The sequence below is a fragment of the Zonotrichia leucophrys genome, chromosome Z (genome assembly GCF_028769735.1).
Source record: "Zonotrichia leucophrys gambelii isolate GWCS_2022_RI chromosome Z, RI_Zleu_2.0, whole genome shotgun sequence".
In the NCBI taxonomy this organism is placed as follows: domain Eukaryota; kingdom Metazoa; phylum Chordata; class Aves; order Passeriformes; family Passerellidae; genus Zonotrichia; species Zonotrichia leucophrys.
Genome location: NC_088200.1, coordinates 43,097,969 through 43,105,092, shown reverse-complemented (window position 1 = coordinate 43,105,092; position 7,124 = coordinate 43,097,969). Strand labels below are relative to the sequence as shown.

General features: G+C 52.4%; 1 long non-coding RNA gene across 1 annotated transcript; it reads right to left on the bottom strand.

Annotated features, from left to right (window-relative positions):
• Positions 1-2,205: 2,205 nt before the first annotated feature.
• On the bottom strand, positions 2,206-4,969 carry LOC135459884 (uncharacterized). Its single transcript, XR_010443113.1, has 3 exons — positions 4,856-4,969; positions 3,970-4,170; positions 2,206-3,216 (listed from the first exon to the last, which is right to left on the bottom strand). It is a non-coding gene; the product is annotated as an uncharacterized LOC135459884 (long non-coding RNA).
• Between the last annotated feature and the right edge of the window lie 2,155 nt (positions 4,970-7,124).

Genomic DNA, 7,124 nt, shown 5'->3' with positions numbered 1-7,124 from the left:
AGATCTCTGCAGGCATCAAACTCTCTGGAAAACCTGCCAAAATGATTCCATAAAACATTATTTTTCAGTTTAATGAAGAAGCAGCATGCAGCAATACCCAGTAAACAGTTTTAAGTTCTCACCAGGACTCAGTTAATTAAAAACTAACATGAATTCTGGAGCCTCAATACAAATGTGTGTCCATAATCATTGTGTGGTACTAGGGAGTCCAGAGTAGAACTAGATTTTAATAATTTCAAAAGAGCCTATAAACTTAGTAATTTTTCCATTGGTTCTCTTCCGTAAAGTGAAGCTTATAGTCTGGAGTCCAGCCAGCTGGCGTTTCAGATGGGGAGAGCCCACAGGACTGCCTTGGGGAGCTGTTGTGGCCCGGGGGCACAGGAGCACACGAGCGGACTCAGCCCCACGGCCGAGCGGCAGGGAAGGTGGGCAGAGAGCAGACGGCAGGGCTGCAGCACCCGGGCCGAGCGGTAAGGGAGGTGGGCAGAGGGCAGGGCTGCAGCTCCATGGCCGAGCCTCAGGGGAGGTGGGGAGAGGGCAGGACAGCCCCCTGGCCTAGGAGTAAGGGAAGTGGGCACAGGGCGGAGGGCAGAGGGCACGGCTGCCCCCTGGCCTAGCAGTAAGGGAGGTGGACAGAGTGCAGGACAGCCCTCCGGCCTAAGGGTAAGGGAGGTGGGCAGAGGGCAGAGGGCAGCGGGCAGGGCTGCGGGCCCCCCGGCCCGACCCTCCCGGCGCGGAGCCGTAAGCGCAGGCCGCAAGGGGGCGCGCGGGGCCCGCGAGGCAGCGCTGCGCGGTCGCGCATGTGCCGCGCCCGCGGCGTGCGGGGCCCGCTTCGCCCCGCGAGGCAGCTCGGGGGTGTCGCCGGCGGCCGCGGGACACCGAGGGCCGCTGGCCAGATCGGGGGCTGTTTTCCCAAGGGGAATGGAAATCTCGGGGCCCTGAAAAGCAGTGCCGGCCGAGGCCGCGCCCGCGGTCACGGCGCTGCGGGGGAAGGCGGCAGATGGGTTTTGGGGTGGGGGCGAGGAGGGGTGCAGCGTAGACCCCGGGTGCGGCCGGCGTTCCCGCCCCGGCGGAGGGAGCGTCTGCCGCTGGCCCCCGCCGGGAAACTGCTGCGGCTCGCCCGCCGGCTTCGGCAGCGCGGTCTGATTCCGCCGGCGTGCACGATTAAATGCGGGAAAGCGTCGAGACGGTCCGTGGATGAAAAGGAGGGCTGGGCACTGCCCCGGGACAGCCAAGTGCCGCTGGCGGGTCGGCGGCAGAGACCGCAGGAATCCCGCCGGCCTGAGTGGGCGGGAAGTGGTCTGTAAGGTCAGGGGAGGATTCCCCCACGCTCCCGGAGGCGTTGGTTATGCGTGTGCGAAAAGGCGGCCTCGGAGGGCGATGGCGAGGAGGTGCGCGGGCCCCGTCGCCCTGGCCAAACCCGGCCGCCCGCACCCGGCTCATCGGCAGCGAGTATGACGCGGCGTTGGAATCAATCTTCCCGAAGGCTCCCGTAGTGAACACCGGATGCACGTCCTCCAGCTACCCATCATCCCCAAACTGTGTTTGTGGGCTCCTGGCTTTGTGTCTAGCCTCTTTATGGGGGCTTTATGTTCCAGCGCGGCGGCCTCTGCGAGGAGCGCTGTGCCGCCGGGTGCCCAGGTCGGCGCCGCCCTCGCTGGGAAGCGCCGGTGCGGGCTGCAGCCCGCGGTCTGTGCCGCGGCGCGACATCGCTGCCCCCGAGCTCCCGGGGCTCTCCGTGGCTCCCTGGGCCCGTGCCTGTCCTCTTGTTTTAAATACACCGGTCCGGCGGGATGTTGTAACAGAGAAGTAAATACAGATACAAATGAAAGGCGCCTAACTTGAAGAACAACGTCAGTGTTGCACTGTAAAAATAATTGATCACTGTTCTTAAAAAAAAAAGCATCAAAAGGCAACTAAGGTGAATTCAAAACAGAGAGGAATTGGAGGCTCTAATGTTTAAGTGGGCTCTGCAGAATCACACGATGTTACTGCACAGCAATAGTCGGTATCGAATTTATCTGAGTGCACAAGCAGGAAGAGATAACCTTTCTTTTACTTCTCTGTACAATTTCGGAGCCTTAGTGCTTGAAATTAGGGTAAGTGGGAAACAATGCGCATAATTACAAGGGGAAAAAAAGCCCACAACTGTTGAAAAACGACGAGCGGTTGGCAACACACAAAACATCACGAAGAGAGTAGGCTTGCTAGGCACAGGGTGTATTTATCTGGATGGCTGCTTACCCAATTTCTTCATAACAAACACTATTTTTATAACAAAGACGTTATTGGTCCTCGTTATAACAATAATCACCATATGACCAGGATTTTGTCGCTTTCACTCGTGAATAATGATGGTGTTCTGTTACCGAGAATGTAATGATTTGGAGCTACAAAACTCGGATGTTCATCTTTTCTAGATGCTCCCTGTACGTGCATTTCACCCTCGTTTTGCAAAGAGCCCTACTTTGTACTTATTTTATTCACTTGACTTCGTTCAGCTGCTGGCCTCTGGCCAAGGAGGGCATCCTACCCGGCTGTACTCTGGTGGTACAGAAAATCCTGTGAAGAAGATTGCAATGTTCAGGCACTTGATTCAATCCAGTGGTTTTGCTAATGCATGCGGGTGTCCAGACGCAACTAATAAAAGAACTTTCTAAATCTGCAGCCATGACTGCAGTTGAAAACTCTTGTAATAACCCCTACACCTCAGACTATACCTGTGCGTGCATAGAAATGTGTACAGCATTATGACCTCAAGGATACAAGCTTTTAAAATCTAGATCAATGTAATTCTCTCTTTGGGAAGCATCATTTGATAGAAGTGTGTATCTCCCTTCCCCTCCCTTCTCTCCTACTTTGTTATGTCCCCTTATAACACTATTTGCTTTTAGGTTGGATGATTTGTAGCTGAATACCGAGAGAGGTTTTTAAAATGGACACAGAAGTAACGTCATCTGGAACTCCTCGGCGGACGCGGGAGGGAAGGGGGCAGGGTTGAAGAACATTTAAACGCACTTTACAGCGTTTAAATGTTGCTCTGTAACCGCAACAGTGGCTGCAGAACTGCAACTGGGAAGGGAGGAGTAAGGAGGGGGAAGAGGGGGGAACAAGTCTATTGAACTGATATTTGAATCGGATTCACATTTTTAGTGCTGTTTATCAAGTGCATATGGAACTCCCTGGAACTGTTCACCAAGTGCTGACAAAATATACCTGTCGAGGAGACAAGAAAACATAGGAATATTTGATTCACCTCTTACTTATTTTGATAGCTGAGCACACCATTAATAACATCATAAAGGTATCACCTACAGTAGATTTACCATTTTTAATGATTTTTAATATTTAAAATTTTAATGTTTAATATTTGTGGTATTTTCCTGCAATTCTATAAATGTTTCTTTAGGTAGGCAAATGCTGCTGTCTACTTAGTTCAGAGTGACTTGCCAGGCTGAGGAAGCCATTTCCTATAACAGGTACTTTGACAAGGATACCAACAGTCTTATATATCAAAGAGTAGTCAAACCGCAGTGAGATTCAAAGCAGAGAATGTTGGAACATTTTGTTCTAGCGAACGAGCTAAAAATAACAGCTCCTCCCTGTGTTGGAAGGGGCTTGATTTTCACATTTGGAAGGGCAAATAGGAATCAGATTATTAATATAATCAAACAGAAAAATCTGCCCGAAGAGGTGAAGGGTGAAAGTTCTGAAGTGTCAGTGCTCAAAAAAACCCAAAAACCAGAGTCCAGAGCCGGGGCTCTGAACAGGATTTGATGGGTTGTTGGGAGACTTAATAATTTTGTACCTTCCTCATGGCACATCAGTGTTTGAACTAGATCATGGTAATGCCAAATTGCACAGCCAAGTGTAATGCTGCTCCAGCGGTTCTGCCACTCGAAGCCAAACGTGAAAGTCTCATTTTCAGCCCGAAAGGAAGTTCCTTCCACAGTCTCACGTTTTACTTACCTGCAGGACAGGCTCTCTAAACATGTCAGAAACTGAGAAACTGCTTTGACGTATATTTCGGAGATCAGACGCTAAGTGTGGTGCACGTCAATAAGGGAATGCCTAACAACATGATAATTGCACCATCCACGTTACTGAGATATTTGATTAGAGTCTCTCAGCATCCACCGTGTGGAAAAAGAGGGCTTGTTTAGTTGCAGGCTGCAGGAGAAAATAAAAGCAAAATAACATCATCAAAACCCCAGACGCCCACGCTTTTAATCTCCCAATCACTTTTTCTGCAAGCAGGGAAAGCTTTCCTCTTTTCCAATAAGCGTGCTACCAGATAGCTGTAAGTTCCCTATTTTCGTGAGCGGCTTGTGGGTTTGTTTTTGGATTTAAATATTTAAAGCACTGTAGAGACGAAGAATGGTATTAACAGAGCCGGCGGCAGCCCAGCGGAGCGGCGTTGTTCCCCAGCGCCCGTCCCCGCGAAGAGCTGCGCTGCCCGGGGCACGCTGCCGCTCCGCCCGCGGCTCCGGCCGCAGCCCTCCAGCATCCCGGCTCAGCTGCGCCGTGCCACCGGCCCCGGCGTCCCCGCCAGCCGCCGGCCTCCGGGGCCGCCGCCCGCCGCAGCCAGGCGGGTCGGGGCTCCGGCACTGGACGGCAGCCTCGCTCCCTTCGTGCTTATCTTATTTTCATCTGGTTCTACGACACAAACTTTGTGTGGTGTGTGCCCCCCTCTCCTTCCCCCGCCGCCCACTCCCCTCCTGCGGACACAAACAAGCTCTTCTTGATTCGGTTCCTCTGCACCGGGATGGGGCAGCAGTCCTGGCCTGTCTCTTTCCCGGGGCAAGAGGCTTTCCTTTCTCCGCGCGGGGAGCCGGTGCCGGACTTTCACCCTTACCTCTCTATCGCCTAATAGGAGCAAGCAAGTCCCGCACCTCCGGCCTCCTGCCCCAGCCTCCCTTCGCGTCCCGCCTGCGGGACTTCCAGCTTTCCCCTTTCTGTCCTCTCGTTTGTCTGCCCGCCTGCCTGCCGCCTTTTTTATTTTCCCCGTCAGTGACTTAAGCCCAAGCCAAAGGAGGCATAAGGAAAAATACAGCCGTGTGCTCCAGGTCTATAAATACAGCTCGGAGAGAGCGTCCAAAAGTTTGGAAGGAACGGAAGAAGGCGTACGGAGACAAAAGCCAAGCACCGCTCTGCTGCTGCCGATGCTCTGGTTATGCTTGGGCTTCGCGGTGGCGGATCGAGCCCGTTCGCTGTTTGTTTGGGTGGGATTTTTTCAGGAGCGGGGCGGTGGCGGTAGAGTGATCGGCACATTCATTATTTCAGGTTTAAATATGTGAATTTTAGCCACAAAATACCAGTCGATCTATCAGCCAACTTTGCAGCTCCTATTGTGGCAGGAAACTTTCCTAATGCGACTGAAGGCGCTAGTGAAGGGTGATTTTTTTCTTGCTTTGTTTTGGTTTTTGTGGATTTTTAATTTTTTTGTTTTGTTTTGTTTTTGTTCCGTTTCCATCTAGTGAAGCCTAAGAGTCTGAACATTTCCTTGTTCCCTCCGTGTTTTATGTGTCCATCGGAGAGAGAGACAAAATAAACAGTCGCGTCTTAAAAGGAGGGGTAGCGGCACCCCTACCTGCTGGGTGTCGTCTTAGACGATACTCTCTTAGAAAGAGTATCCTGCCTTTGGAACACGCCTAAGTGGTGCTGCCGTCGCCGTAAAAGTAACACTGGGATGCCAGAGAGGAAATGACCAACATATGTCCGCTGTATCCTAAGTATTTATTCACGTTAATGGCTGTCCTCTTTATCCTACGCAAGAAATTGGTATTAGACTGAAAATATCACTCTTTCTCAGGAGGAAGCAATACCAGTTAGAATAATAACGACAGAAATAATAACTCCCAGTTTTGGAGTTCGTCAGTTTGGGAGATTGAGGTTGTGAGGAGGAAGCAGGTCCGAAGTTAGGGAATGAAACTAGCAAGCGGAGAAAGTGACTTCAGTTGCGCAGGCAGCCTTTGAAAGCGCAGAGAAGGACATGCCAAGCTGCCCTGCAGCGAGAGTGTGAAGCGGAAGCAGCGAGAGGCCGCAGAACAAGAGGAAAGATGCTGCCCGGAGCGGCCGCCTGCCGCCCCCTCCAGCTGCCCAGAACGGGCGGCCCCAGCCCCAGCGCCCCCCGGAGGGGAGGGAGCCAGGGCAGCGGGCAGGGGGCCTCTCCCCCCCTGAGAGCAAAGTCATCGGCAGCTGCTGTGAGACAGAAATACGGAGTGCTGAGGAAATAAGGGATGAGAGGCAGGAGAGAATTCAAAGGAGCAAAGAGACGCTTCAGCCTTCAGCACTGCATCTTTGCAGGAGTTCGTGCTTTCTTTGCACGTAAAGCCCTAAGCAAAAAGAGATACTCCGAAGAACTCTGTAGACTTCCGAGAAGCTCTTTTCTGGGCCCTCCTATGTCTTCGACAGGGGCAGGAGACAGCTTTGTCGTGCACTGCTACAAAACGGAGCTCGTCACCCTGCCCCCATGGATGGCACTGTCATGCAAGGGGTAGAGGTGACCGGGCTTGCCGGTCAACATTGAGGTTTTTGTTTAATTAGCAGTGGTGAGGGATGTTCACAAGCATTACTTTTGGCTCAGGCAAAGGATGATGAAACAGAAATCATGTGTCTTCTTTATCTCAAAAAATTCACCAGCGCTCAATGAGTAATGAAACAGCAATACTGCACAGCTTTTGTGGCAGCAGGGTTGTGAAGCCATCCCAATACCTCCTCACTGGGCTAGCTCTCACCACATTTGGCATTTCACACATGTAACACTTGGAGCAGAGGCTTCCCCACCATGCACATGTGCTGCCACCAGACCACCACAGCTTTACTGATGACAGATTTCTAGTAACTCTAGAGTTATTTCCAGGGGATGGATTGCACTGCCAGCCCTTGCAGCCCTGCAGTCTGCCCTGGGGTGAGCAGGGAGCTAGGGGTGGTGAGGGGGCTCAACACAGATGGGAGTAAAACACCTCACAGGCACAGGGACAGAGAGGTGCAGCTTATCCTGCACCTCAGTTGGTGTCCCTGCTCACTGGGGTTAGACTGCCAGCCCTCCAGGAGCAGTGTGGAGCCAGAGCTCAGTCTATTTAAAGCCTCTGCTCTTGCTGCAGACTCCAAGCAGTGTGTGC